The following is a 14,474-nucleotide window of genomic DNA, read 5'->3' as shown; positions in this document are numbered from 1 at the left end:
CCTCAGTTTCAATGCAATATCTATAAGTGACAGTCACAGGGACCACACATTGCCGTGCACAATGCAGTAGACTGCTGATAACTTTCCTCTTACTGGAGCAAGCTCCAGGTTCTGAGAACAGAATATCCAAGATGAAGAACTCCTGGGACCTGAGAAAGAATTTCTGTTTTACTTCTCCCTGCTGCCCCCTGCCCTCAGTATAAATTTCATAATTTAAAAGTATGTATATTGGTAAAGCTTTTGTGTTTAAAACCCAGATCATTGAAGGGATCTAAGCTGTGTTTATGTAAGGACTAGTTGCAACAGATTCTTATTTCTTGAGTCACTAAATCCCTCACTATTTCTACTTTTCTATCTAATGCTCATCTTTGAAACATTAAGAAGTTTTCTGGTGAGGAGGACTTAATAACAAGAAGTTTCTAATTGCTAGCTAACAGTTACATGCTCCGGCAAGAGCATTAATCTTTCACTTACCAGAGAAAATATTTGTAAGACTAGAGATACTTAAACGTCTGGTATTTGCTTTTTCCTCTTTTACAAATGATTGCTGAATCAGTTTGTCTCATACACTTCAGTGGATTTGACTAGGGAATGAACTTGATTTATTTGACATTGAGACCAGAGAGAAAATGAAGGATTTTTTTTCCATGGGAAATGGAGGACCTTGAAAGCCAAGTAACAGTGACGACTGAACAGCTCAAATGGGTTGGAATGATTGAGGGTATAGTTAAATATTTATCACTTGGGTTTAAACCTCTCTGAATTTTATAGTATCCTTAATTCATAAAAAACAACTATGCAGATCAGTTTAGGAATAAAACTGTTTAGCTAGAGACTCAGAAAATGCTTTATCAATTCTTTAGCAAGGACAACAGGGAGAAAGATATCAACTCACCAAATCCAAAATATTAAAGTTATTGAAAGAAACAGGAATTTCCTACTATTCTATAGATGCAGGAGTTTGCACAACAGTTATGGTGTTAAAAACATATGGTTATTATGCTTATGCTCAGGTAACATCTATAACAAAATGCTGAACAATATTTCAGAATGTCAGAATTTGGGAAGCAGTGAACCTCCAAATAGTCTCTTGCCAAGACAGTTAGCTGGTTGATTGGCCTGTCACCTATGCAGCTGTGTCTGTAGGGGGTGGTAGCTCACAGCTGCTCCTGTGAAGGACCTCCAGGTCTTTATTTTTAGATCAGAGGATTAATAGACCACATCCCTGAAGCCAGAATATCGCTGTAGTGAAATTGACATTCAAATGACTGTCTTCCAGTGGTTCCTGGGCAAGAGTGAAGTTATCATTCGGTCCTTAGGATGACCATGCAGGATCTATAATGTAAGAATGGCAGTGCTTGGTCTGGGGATAACTAAAGAAGCGACACAGCTGCTCTACCTTATCCTCCTTTGTGCAGGGATCTTGAGTGATATCCAAATGCCCCTTCCAACCTCACGCATTCTGTGTGTGTGTTCTGATAATGCCTATATCTTACAGACTGGCCCATTAGAATATGGTGCTTAAATTTTGTGCCTGGTGCATATGTGTATAAGAAATAAGCTGGTCAATGCCTGAGCTCTTTGGTTTTAGGCTGCAAGGTGTTTGAGTCCAGCCCTGAGATCTTTAATTTCTCCATGATTCTCAGGGACCAAAGTGAGGCTGTAGTTCTCTAAATTATCTTTCTTACTGTTTTCAAAGACAGGTGAAATAATTACTCTTCTCCAGTACTGGGGGACTTGCCTGGTCACCATGATCTCAAAAAGGTGATAGCTGGGGAGTAGCCTTGCAATGGCATCAACACACTCTCTCAGCACTCGCAGTCTCATTCACAGACCTACAGAACTGATGTAGCTCTTGTGCTCTGAGAAACTACTGGATATTAGTTCTCAATATTTCTCTTCCTAAACACTTTATCATAGTAAGTCTTAAATTAGAGTAATTCAGTCCTTTATTCTCCTACTTTGTGCTTTATTAATTTTATTTGCTACTTTTCTGCTTTGCTTATGAAAATGTGTTGCTTTGTTGGGTTTCTAGTAATTTCTTTGTTTATACCATTAACATTCTCATGCTGACCAGTTCCTTTTCACTGTTAGAAGACCTAAAGAAAGTAAAAAAACCTTCTTTTACCTGAGATGTCTGGGGTGCTTTTTTGTCAACAAGTTCTCAGATTCTGTTCCATGAATTGTTTTAGTGAGGAAATACATGTTTCTGGAAGGTAGAGATTCAATTTACCCATGTTCACATCATGCTCTTATTTGGGTGAAAATTGTGAAGACTAATGCATGTAAAGTGAACTTCAAGATTCTTTTAAGTGCAGTTTCTAGTTCTCCTCAAGTCACTCAGAAATTCAGTAGTTTGACCACAGCTCACTGACTGCAATGCAAACAAAAACTTTCACTTCTCTTCTAATATCCAGTGTTGTAGTTCAGAAAAGGCACTCTAATTGTGATATTAGATGCCTTAGTCACTGGCAAAGCTTATATTGCAGAGACACCACTTATGTCTAACACACACTTTAATGGTACTGCCGAAGGCATTAGCACTGATTTTGGGTGATGAGGTTGTGAAGAGAGCAAACCACTGCCTGTGCTCTGAGGGTCACAAATCTTGTCACAATGGGTATATTACCATAAATTGTTGTAGTAGACATGGTCGTATCATCTTGATTAAGGTGCCATCTTCTAAAAAAATTCTATAGCAAGAGAAAGTCAACACCTATACACCGTGGCCTTAATGGTTTTCCCAATTTGTAGTGTTTGGTCTGGAAACACTAGGAAAAAACAAGACAACCAAACAAGAAAAGCAGGCATACAATTTATAATTTCCTGCACATGCTTATAGTTTGTTACTTTTTCTTCTGGATACTTGAACCCCAGTTCCAGGGCTCAGATAGGAAGCCCCATTATTTTCTACAACACACAACAAAGTAATTTGTGGTTAAACTGGAAACAGAATTTATATTTCAGATAGACAAGATGCACTCATGTAACTACATAACCCTTGAACTGAAACAAAGCAAATCTAAAATGCTGACATATTTTCCATTAACTCAGGCTTAGTATCTGGAAAATATAGCTCCCAGAGCCAAGCACAGCCCCTGTCTTGGCACACAATAAAAGCTCAGTAGTTTGTAGAACATGGAGGGCTTGTGCCATATCAGATAGCCCATTTCCAATGGCATTTTTAGACAAGGTGGAAGATTGTCTCATGGCTCATTCTTTGTTGGAAAGGAAGAAAGGAAAGAGGGAAATATGCAGGTATTTTAAAGGATCACATTCAAAATATGTGCATATTTGAGAAGATTGGTGAAGATTGGTTTGCTGTCTTTAGTCTTTGGACAGGTGAATTTTTAAGTACTTGCCTTTGGAAGTTAAACATACAGCTGTTTGGTACAAACTTGAACTTGGCATGGGCTTCCCAAGCTTTGTGCATGCTCTTTGACCTATGAATTCACAGCTTCAGGAAGACAGGATCTTGTTATTTTATCAGTCAGGAGTGTTTTGAGCCACCTACACTTTGATACAGTGTGTCTTGTGACCACTACTCTTATTAAAATTTCTCCTTCCACCAAGCTCCTACTGAAGTTTCCACTCTCATCAGTTGGAAAGACACCTGTGCGCTTTTGAGGAAAACCTTTCAGCGAGAAGAGGCGGCTTGGAGCAACGCACAGGCACATCCTGCCTAAAAGCCAACCACCTTTGCTGATGTCACCTTCCTGCTCACAAGTTGCATGGATTTTTCAAGGCTGGGCACACAGCCTCTACTCCTACCCCTGCTCTCTGCTGGTGTGGCCTCACCTTGAGTGTTATGTTCAGTTCCAGGCACCTCAATGTAAGAAAAGTATCAAGCCATTAATATCCAAAGGAGGGCAGTGAAGACAGCTTTGATGGGAAGCCATTCCAGCAGTGGCTGAGGTCAGTTGGTCTGTTCAGCCTGGAGGAGACTGAGGGGGCATTGGAGTTTCCAACATCCTCACCAGGGGAGACACACGGGCAGGCACTGCTCTCGCCTCTGTGGTGACCAGCGACAGAACCGGAGGGAATGGACTGAAGTTGCGTCAGCAGTGCTTTAGGCTAAGTATCAGGAAAAGGTTCTTCCCCCAGAGGGTGGTTGGGCACTGGAACAGGTCCCCCAGGGAAGTGGTCACACCACCAACCCTGACAGAGCTCAAGAAGCCTTTGGACAATGCTCTCAGGCACATGGTTGTGATTCTGTGATTCTCAGAGGTGTCCTGTGCAAGGATGAGAGAGTTGGACTCGATGATCCTGATGGCACCTTTCCAACCCAGCGTACTGTGCGGTTCTGTGACCGGGACATGGCTCGGGCCCAGCCCTGTCGGGGGCTCCGGACCCCCTTTCGCCGGCCCCGCTGCCCGGGGGAGGGAAGGAGGGGGCGGCCGGCGCCGTGCCCGGGTGAGCGCCCCGCGCGCATGCGCCGCGAGCGCGGCGCCCCCGCTCGGCTCTGCTCGGGCCGCACTCGGCTATTTCCGCCTCTTTGTTTTAAACTCCGGGCCGAGCCCTTTAAATCCCCCGTTTTTCTTTTTAAAATTTTCTTGGGAAAGGGAAGAGGGGCCGGTGGTTCCCTCCGCCTCGCGTTTCCGACTCCTGTGCTCTCTGCCCTGCGGTGGCTCTCGGAGAAGGACGGGCCGGCGAGCGGAGGGTCGGCGGCGGCGGGGGGAGCTCCCGCTGTAGCCCCGAGCGGCGGCCGCGCCCCCCGTCAGGTCAGTGCGGGGCCGGGGCGGGCGTGGGGGTTCCGGCCTTGCCCCGCCGAGGGGCTGAGGGGCAGCCGAGGGGCTCGGGGGCGGGCCCGGCGCCCCCCCGCCCGCCTGCGGGGTATTTGCGGTGTGGGCTGCGGGGTGAGGAGGGGGTGCGGGCCGAGCGTCTTCTCCGCCCCGACGGCTTAGGGGGCTGCGGAGGAGCGGGCTGGGGCTGGGGGGGCCGCGCTGGAACTTTCGGGGCGGGCGTGGGGTGGTCGCAGGCGGGGTGGGGGGTTTTGTGGGGTTCCTCTCCCGAAACTGTCAGGGAGTCTCCGTGGGCCAGGGGAGCGACTGTCCCTGTCCTGCCGCGTGTGCCCACCGCGGGGGAAGGAGGCTCTCGGTGCTGGGGGAAAGGCAACCCGCACACCCCCCGCCCCACCCGTTCCTGCCCGCGGGAGGAGTTGCGGTTGTGTGGAGGGGCCTGGGCAGGGAACAGAATCCCACGGCTTGGGGAGAAGGGGTCTCTTTGAGTGGAGGGGTGAAGATGGCGTTTCCAGTAAGGTGGAGATAGAGGGGACACGTCCCTTGGGTGTGCGACTTCAGCCGTCCAGGTATGTGGCTCCAGTGCTGTGTATCTATGATATGAAGTTGTGAGAAATAGGAAATGAATTGGTACTCGTAGGTAAAGTACAGGGGCTTGTTTTGCAGTCTATAGTCTGTAGTCTGTTTTGCAGTCTATAGTCTGTAGTCTCTTTTACAGTCTAGAAACAAATACACATGTATGAGCACACGCACGCGTATATAGATGTGTATGTGTTCAGTATTAAGAAATTTGGAACGTTTTCTAAACCACTGAGTTCTAGTAACTTGTGGTGTCACATTTGGCCTTTTAAGTTGGTCACTTCTATCCTCAGAGTGTTGGGTGTTACTTCAATGTCCTGTGTGGAAAGTTTTGCATGTCCCAAAGTTTATAAGGTTCGAAGAGGTTTGATTATTGAGGGTTACCAAGCGCAAGCGCTTGGATGTTCTTTTGCTGCTTCACATATTTGCAATTTCTCCTTTTTTTCTTTCTTTTTTTTTTTTTTTTTTGCTTACAAAACTGTGCAGGCTTTCTGTCAGATCAGTTTAGGCTCTTCCTGCTTTCTGTATGAAATGCACGCCTCTGAGAAACCAGTTCAAGAAATTCTGGTTTATTACCCCTACATCCTCTGGAATGTTCTGAAAATATTTTCTTTGGTGTTTTTCAAAATAATACTGTGTATTTTCTTCCAGAGTATCACAGAAGAATTAAGTCCATGGATGACAAGTTTTGAATTAAAAAAAAAAAAATTGAGATGAGCCTTTATGTTTAAGGAGCATCCCATGTATTTGTCCTCCATTATAGATTGTTTTTGTTTATACAGAATGAACAATTAAGCATGTGGTAGCTGTGTTGTTAGGAGTCATTTTAGTTCTAGCTACTGTGCTGTTAAAAGATTATTATTAGTTATTTTGGGGTAGGATACTTGTGAAGTTTTCTATTCATTCTTCTAGTGGCAGATCAGTTTAGAATCTCAACTGTGGTACTCATCATGTGTCTCATAAAGGCGCTCTGAAATTCATTAAATTATTTTGTGACAAGGGGAATAGAAACAGAAACTTTGTACACTTTCAGTAGCATTACTATTTCTTTTGAGGCTGTACTTGTAGACAGCTTATAATATGTTTAAGGGAATACAGAAGCTGTGCAGAACCCAAGATATGTGGTGGAAGCACATAGGATGCATTAGAAGAGGGTCATGCGACTTTCTACAGAACGCTTGGAAATATAACATTTCATAAGCCAGTTCTGGAGGAAAATTTATTAGATTTCTCTCTGTGGGCTGATGTGGCTGATTTGATCTTGTTACTCTGCTGTCACTGTTGGAAATCAAGACTGAACACTTGTAAATGTTACAATAAAATAGACTTAGAGTTTGTAATTATCCTAGCCTAATAGTAATGCCAAGAATGGCAGAAATTAATTGCCATGGTATGAAAGATTTCTGCTACTAAGAGGCTGTAAAGTACAGCTTTTAGTCGCTGCAGCTGTCCTGGTCTTACATCTCCTGTTCACTTACATGATTTAGAGGAGGTCATCTCAAAGCTTTATATTTGAGATACAGGTAAGTTTTCTTGTCGAGAGCCATTCTACGCTTACTTTAATAGCTTTCATTTCTTTTTTCCCATATGGCCATTCAATATAGGTAGTGTGGCCTTTTTAGCTTTTATCATGTAATGAACTCCCAAGACTGAAATAATTCTGGATAAAATTCCTGAGCTCTTTGGGTGACACCGTGAGAAGAAGTTGAAGCGTTTCCATTGAAACTCTTAAGTGGAGCTACTAAGCTCTGAGCTGCAAAGTGGCTGTGGACATGATGTTTTGAAAAGCATGCATGTTGATAGCCTTTCACTCTACAACTACTGTTCTAAATTACAATGCTGGCTTACAAGAAAGTATAAGGACATCTTGTATTTTATACAATAAATATTTTCTCTACTTCTTGCTTTGGAACTGTTGTTGTGCGGTACATATATGTAGTAAGTCAGTAGTTACTAAGTGGGAATTTGTTTTGATAGTAGCATTTAGAGATGCAGTTGATTTAAGACTGTCAGCATTCCTGAGAGGCTATTTATCTGAACCTCGGTCTCTTTTTGTCAGTGCTGCTAAAGATGTTCAGTGATTTTTAAACTCTGATTTGCTGGGTTAGGTTTGCTGTTATATTTAAAGGAAATGGGGAGGAAAACCTTCTCAGGGCAATCTGACTGCAGTAGGTTAGAAGCCAGGCAGAAGGTGCCCATGTCTTCTAGCTTACACAAGACTTACTTGGAAGCTCTGTCTTGAAGTAGTTTTGCATTACTTACACCATCCTTCTTAAAATACAAGCTTGCTGTATTAGACTGCAAGTTTAGGTGGTATGTGAAAGTCTTGCAAGCAGTATAAGAGAAAAAAGAATCAGGTTATTCTGTGTTAAAAGCAATCTTACCTATTGTGATATGTAACACATTTACATTGCTAACTGAAGAAACACTATAAATAGTGGTTTGTTCTATAATTGCTCTGAGGAGCCTAGAGAAAACTTGCTGCTTTTATTGAAATTCATACAGTCATAGCCTGTTTGGGTTGGAAGGGACCTTAAACGTAAATTTGTTCCAACTTCTCTACTGTGGACAGGAACACCTCCCACTAGACCCAGTTCTCCGGGCAGCTTCCAAATTTGCCTTGAAGACCTCTAGGGATGGAGCATCCACAGCTTCTCTGGGCAACCTCTTTCAGTGCCTCACCACCCTTACAGCAAAGAGTTTCCTCGCAGTCTAAACCTCCTGTCTTTCACTTTGAAGCCATTCCACCTTGTCCTGTCAGTAAATGCTCTTGTAAAAAGTCCTTGTCTTTTCTTGTAGTCTCCCTTCAAGTACAGGAAGGCTGCTGTTAGGTCACCCTAAAGCTTTCTCTTTTCCAGGCTGAGAAACCCCAGTTTGCTCAGCCTTTCCTTGTAGGAGCTGCTCTAACCCTCTGGTCGCCTCGATGACCTTCTCTGGACTCGCTGCAGCAGGTCCATGTCCTTCCTGTGCTGCGAGCCCAGAGCTGGATGCAGGGTTAGGGTAGACCCATGTGCGGTCTCACCAGAGCAGAGCAGCAGAATCCGCTCCCTGGCCCTGCTGGCCACCACCAGAAGCCCAAGTCCTTCTCCCCAGGGTGGCTCTATTTATCTGCCAGCTTGATTGCCTCACCAAGGCTTCCAGGTCTGGATGCAGCTCTGAGCTCTTGCTCAGGAGTCCCTGACCTTGGGAACCCCCCTGTACATCTTGATCTAGTGCTCACCCTCGCACTTACCTCAGTCACTGCTGGTGATGCTGCCTCATTGTCTGACTGAAAATTAGCTTTTCTCAAGTCAATTTTACTGAAGAAGTGCATCTGTACTTAAATCAACAGAATATTAAATTGAAATGCTCAGCGTGGTGAGAACTAATTGGACTGAAAACCTTATGTGCTACTGGTAGTTTGACTGAAGTTTGTAGAGACCTGAAGTTTTGCAATCATACCGAAGAGCCAGCATTGTAGGAACAAATAAACCCGCAGTGAGTTCTTCAATGACATTATTTTCTTTCCACGTCTGCCTTTTATCTCTTTAATCAGAAACAATACTTTAGACTTGGAACTTCACACTATGTGTAGGAACTTAAGGGTCTCTTTATTCCTTTGACAAACACAACATGTACTTTCCAAAAATAGGGGATGGTACAGATCATTAAAAGTAGGGGGAATGACAAACTCTGGTGGGCTCAAGTTACTTGTTCTTTGTGCCAGAAAATGAGTGTTCTCACAGTTATGACTGCCTCTTTCAAATCACAATTTTAAGTTGATGGAGCCAGTGGGGAAATTGTTGAGGAGGTGGGGGTGAGAACTGGAGTAAATCAAGTTATGTATGGTAGCATTATGATAGTGCAGGGATTGTAAGGAAAAATATGCAAGAGTGATAATCAGGTTTTTTTGTAGTTTTGTTGCCAATAGAAGAACTTAAACTAGCTCTGACACTATTTTTCATCTTTGCAAAGTGGTATGGAGAAGACTTACTCTCCCTGCAGATGTCTATATCGGAGAATCTTAAGAGATAACTATTTTGTATTCTGAATTTTTAACTGACAGTAACTTAGAACTTGGTCTACATTAAAAAGGTTTGTGTTCGGGCAGCAGTAAGGATCCTCCTTGTTTGATACTGAGACTGTCCTTATTGCTGGAAACTGTTGATTTATGAATAGCATTAAGTTAATTTTGATTTAAGACAGAAAGCATTCTGTGTATGTTTGGTGTCAATGAGAAAATGCTGTGCAGTAATTAGGAGAGGAAAAGTTAATTTTTTAGGTTCATGGAATGAGTTTGTTATTTGCCAACTTGCAAATCACTGTTTTGTCAAGATTTTCCCTTAAGAACTTTTTTTTCTCTCTGCATAATGAGACAGCATACAATGCCTTCTCTAGCTGATTATTATCCAGTAACATCACAATTATTATATATAATGCAATTTTTGTTTGAATTATGATTATATTATACCAGTACAGGTAATCTTTGTTATTCTTTTACAATATGCATGTAAACATTACAGTTTTTGTAATCATGAATGTCATTTTTTCATGCAAATGTGTCAGTGCAGTGTTTGATGAATTTTCAGGGAATGTGTTATGCTGTATAATTTTTTCTGGTTTGTCACTTGAAAGAAGAAGCTGAAAGATACAGTATAGCTGGCTAAGTTAGAAATTTTTTATTTATGAATAATTGTATGTGACACTTACTGTTGTATTTGGACTATTGAGTATAGAGACTGGCATAATAAAGGCCATGGATCAGTTGATTACTTAATTAAAGGACATTGCCAAATTTATTTTAACTGCCTAGACAAATGTTTTTACAATAAAAAAATATTTGTTTTGCTGTGCAATGGCAATCAGTAGAAGAGATCTGAGGAACAGGATTTTTTTGTTTGTTTGTTTTGTTTTGTTTTTTTTTTTTTCAACATCTTATCCATACAAAGTACCATCTTTTGTTCCTTCAGAGTGACTTTTCCCAGAATTTGTTGGAACATGGAGACATTTAGAAGCTTAAGCTTTGTCTTGGCACTAACATCAAGGTGGTCTGGGATCCTAACTCCTGCATTTCAAATTATTGTATTTCCTACCTTTTTGTTGTGATAATAACTGGATTTTCTTTTATTTACTTTTTTCCCCCTAATATATAAATTAATTTCTGGACACAAGGACTCAGATATTGATATCAGGATTCAAAATAGGAAGAGGTAAGGAAATTTTTTATGTGCTTTGTAAGTACCTAATCATGCGTGCTGCTAAAAGTGTATATACGCCCCTGTTCCTACATCCAAGTATTTACATTTTAGAATGTAACTTCTGTTAAATCTATATCTATTAAAGATACTTCTAATGGTATTTCATCACTTTAAGAAAGTGCTAAGACATTGTATTCAAACCCATCTTCCTAATGCTTGGAAAGATTTTCTTTCCATCTTGGAGTTAGTCCTTTCCTCTGAGGTCTGAACCTCACACCAGTGTACAGTGTTTGCCTGATTGTTTCTGTCTGTACTCAGGGGAGCCCCTAAGTACAGGGGCTGTTTACTGTCTGTTTTTGAAGCTTTACCAAACCTTTTTTAGGAAAAAGCAAGCATAACTTGTTAAATGCTCACTTAAAATGTCTTACCCCTATGTGCAAATTGTTCTTACCACGTGCAAAAGACTACACTTGTGGAAAAGTTCCATGGTGCGGAAAGTGTAGTAAAAATTACACTCTTGTGTGAAATCCGTGGCCTTAGAGAAAAATGTTTACCTTTTTTAGTAACATTTGCATGGATTTATTTAATTTGTTGAATGAAGTAAGTAATTAAACTATGTTTTCCTGTAGCACTTGCCTTAAACTAATTGCAAAGTAGATTTCCATCTTAAATCAATTTATGCTTTAAGATCATGCTTTTTTTCTTGAGGTGCCATAAGATGATGATTACTTCACAGATATTTAGTTTGAATATTGGTAAAATAAAGTTCTCTGATTTATGCTTGTTCTCAGATAAATTTCAGATGGACACTATTTTTCTATTTTCCTTTGAAAAATCCACATAGGCCTTTTCTGTGACTGAAATTACTGCTTTTTCATATCATGTATTCTTGTTAATAGTAGTGTTAGACTTGGTAGTACCAGAGTAAGTAATTTATTTTCATATCAGTTATTAATTTTCTGTTTCTAGTCTTGTACTTCTCTGTCTAGATTGGCTAGAATGAAGTAGAAATCCCTCCCAAGATCAAGCTATTCTGCAACAATTTCAGAAGACTTGTATTTATATTGGTAAAATACTTCATTTGTCATTTTTTGACCATTGGCCATAGGAAAAGTAGCCTAGTATTGTAAATGGCACCACACCACTCCAGGTGGAGCAGTTTTCTTCTCTTCACTTTCTTGCTTGTGAGATTCTTTCAAGTTTTTTAAAAAGTCACCAGAACTGCTCTGTGTGGTATTAAGTGAATCTTGGCACTTCAAGGTTTCATTTTACTGTCTTAGAAATATATAGGTGTGAAAAGTACTGTTTCAGTTGCAGTAACTTTTAATGTAACATTTTAGGGATAACCATAGATAGTGCCACTGGAAATTGTTTATCTAAATATGTTTTCTCTAATCTGTAGCAGTTATTCAAATTATGTAAAGTTATTTTATCCAGACAACAATAGCTCTTGAGTTGTGTGGTTAAGATTTTATTGCTAAAAATGGCTTGAATTTGGACAAAGTTTTGCAGATACAGGGAGGATAATATTTTGTTTTGTTTCCCATTGATTTTGGTTTTTTCTTTTTTTTTTTTTTGACAAAGATGTATTTTACCCTGGCCTTTTTTCTAATTTGCTGAATTTATCAATGCTATGGGTTGAAAATAATTGTAGGAGTAATTATTTATATAAGCTATTCTGTGATCAAATATATAAATCGATTATGGTCTTCTTTTGCTGCTTCCCTTAGGGAAGAGAAAGTACATCCTGTCCCCATTCTTCAGTTGCATTCTCCATCACTCCACCAAGTGGGTCAAATTACTTTCATAGTGGAACTTGATGTACATTTCCACAGCCAGTGCTCTGTCAGAGAATTTGTTCTCGAGTCACAAGCATCAGTTGCCAATGAATTGAATTTCTGGAGATGTTTGGAAAGTGTCTTAAGGGTTTTTTGTTTTTTTTTTTCCCCTTAATCTTTAGTATGGGAAATCCAGGGTATAAGTAAATGCAAAAAGTTTCTCGAGTCCTCTTCTGTTATATAGGCCTGATGATACCATAGATATATTCACTGTAAGAGTGAAGGGAAAAATGAGCTGCTTTTGCTTCTCCCCCAGATTCCTTAGCCATTTATGGTTTCCCATAAGTAACCTTTTTTTCGACTTACTCATCCATTATCGCCATCTGCAGAGTTTGACAATTTTAGCATTCAAATGGAGAAAACCTCCAAATTCAGCTCTCTTCTCCCGACTTTAATCCAAAACCAAAGGAATGATTTTTAAAAATTTTTCCTCTGAAATTACATATTTCTAGTATGAAGAGACCTATACATGGTAAATCCTGAGAAAAGAAAGTCTTTGAGATGCCCAGCATTTGCTTTGTGAAGATCGCTGGAGACACGGTCCTTTCTGAGCCTGTCAGCCAAACTTTTACTGGTGCATGCTTGTTGTGATGAATGTTGTGTTCTGAAGAATGGAGGGAGACAAGTGTCAGTGTGGGTGTCATCTGATAAAAAACTATTACATTTTTAATAAAATTAGTAAGTTATTTTGGTTGTCTCTTATGGCATAGTTCAGTCACCAAAAGCAGGTCTTCGTGAATTGCAGAGGACTAAATTCAAGCCTACAGATACTACTAGTGGGCTGCAGTAGTTAATAACTTGCAGTGGAAGATCTTATTTTCTTTTTACTGCATGTCATACATCCATCTAGTATTTGAAATTTAGGGGTGTATGAAAGAGATTTGGCTTTAAGAAATTCCTGAGGGTAGTTCAAAAGTATATCTAGAATGCAATTATTAAGATAAGTAGCAGAGATGATGTTTATTTATTTACTTATTCCTTGCATGGACTGTCAGGGTCTGTTTACGCTGAGCCTTTTCAGAGAATAGTTTATTTCTATAGTTTTTCAACAGTTTGTATCAATGGGCAGCTGAAAAGTTTTGGGTGGTAATGACTGTCTGTTTGGATGGTAATTGTCAATTCTGTAAGTTCAGTGATGTTTCTAATAATGGATACCTTTTTTATACAGACTAAGCAAAAGATAATTATAAAAAGCTGTAGCTCATCAATGACTTGCCAGTGCTTTCTTTGTATTTTGCTGCTTTCTGATATTAAACTGTGGATTATAAAAGTTTTCATATATCAGAAAATCATTATGACCATCTGAAATGCTGTCATGACTCTTCACAGCAAAAAAACCATTTCCATTTTAGTAATTATTTTAGTCATTATTTGTCTGCTTTCATACTAGTTTTCCACATAGGTGTTTTTACTTCATTTCACATGTCTGTTAGTGCTGTCTTTTTTACTTGAAATTGGCAAGAGGTAACTGGTTATTCGGTTTCTTTTTGGACATCTTTATTTTCACTAACAATTTCCCATTACCTATAAAAGTTGACATCAATGTCTTGTTATAAGGGATTCTGAGAGTTTTGTGCAAAGATCTAAATGCAGAACATGTCTTCAACTCTTTTTTGGATTAAAACTAAACTATTCCAGAAACCGTAGAGTACCATTACCAGGACTGGATAAGGAAGAACAACCTAACTTTTGCACTGCTCAAGTATTGTTTTTTATATTTCTGACTCCAGAGAGACAGCCTTCTGTCTGGCTAAATGACAAAAGACAAGACTGGAAAGGGAAACTTGTACTACCTGGATTATGTGGATCTTTTGTTAATGTTGCAGCAGGTGCTGAGGTGCTTTTAAGAGAAACTGGTAACTAACTGCTTACCTTCTCTGGGATTCAGTTAACCAGCTGGTATTTGGCAGTTTAGCAAGTGTTTCCTTGGCTACTCTTTCCTGATTAAACTACAACTCTTAATGAACTAGGGGAAGGAAGTACAGACTATCATTTTGGCAGATCTTAATAATGTATGCTGTTAAAACAGCACTTGAGAGTTCATGTCAGGCAGGTTGGTGGATGTACCTCTTCTTACACCTGCCTTTTTCCCTGAAGTTTCTCCTTGCTCTTTTGCTATATGAAGCCTGTATTGCTGTAAA

General features: G+C 40.3%; 1 protein-coding gene across 1 annotated transcript in view; it reads left to right on the top strand.

Annotated features, from left to right (window-relative positions):
- The first annotated feature begins 4,486 nt into the window (after positions 1-4,486).
- PCGF3 (polycomb group ring finger 3) overlaps positions 4,487-14,474 on the top strand; it is a 55,226-nt gene continuing 45,238 nt past the window's right edge. The window contains exon 1 of the mRNA XM_058823721.1: positions 4,487-4,721. The gene's annotated coding sequence lies outside the window, so the exon portion shown is untranslated. The remainder of the gene's footprint in view (positions 4,722-14,474) is intronic.

This window comes from Ammospiza caudacuta, chromosome Z, assembly GCF_027887145.1.
Source record: "Ammospiza caudacuta isolate bAmmCau1 chromosome Z, bAmmCau1.pri, whole genome shotgun sequence".
Classification (NCBI taxonomy): domain Eukaryota; kingdom Metazoa; phylum Chordata; class Aves; order Passeriformes; family Passerellidae; genus Ammospiza; species Ammospiza caudacuta.
Note: the sequence above shows the minus strand (reverse complement) of the source record. Positions and strands in the feature narration are given on the sequence as shown.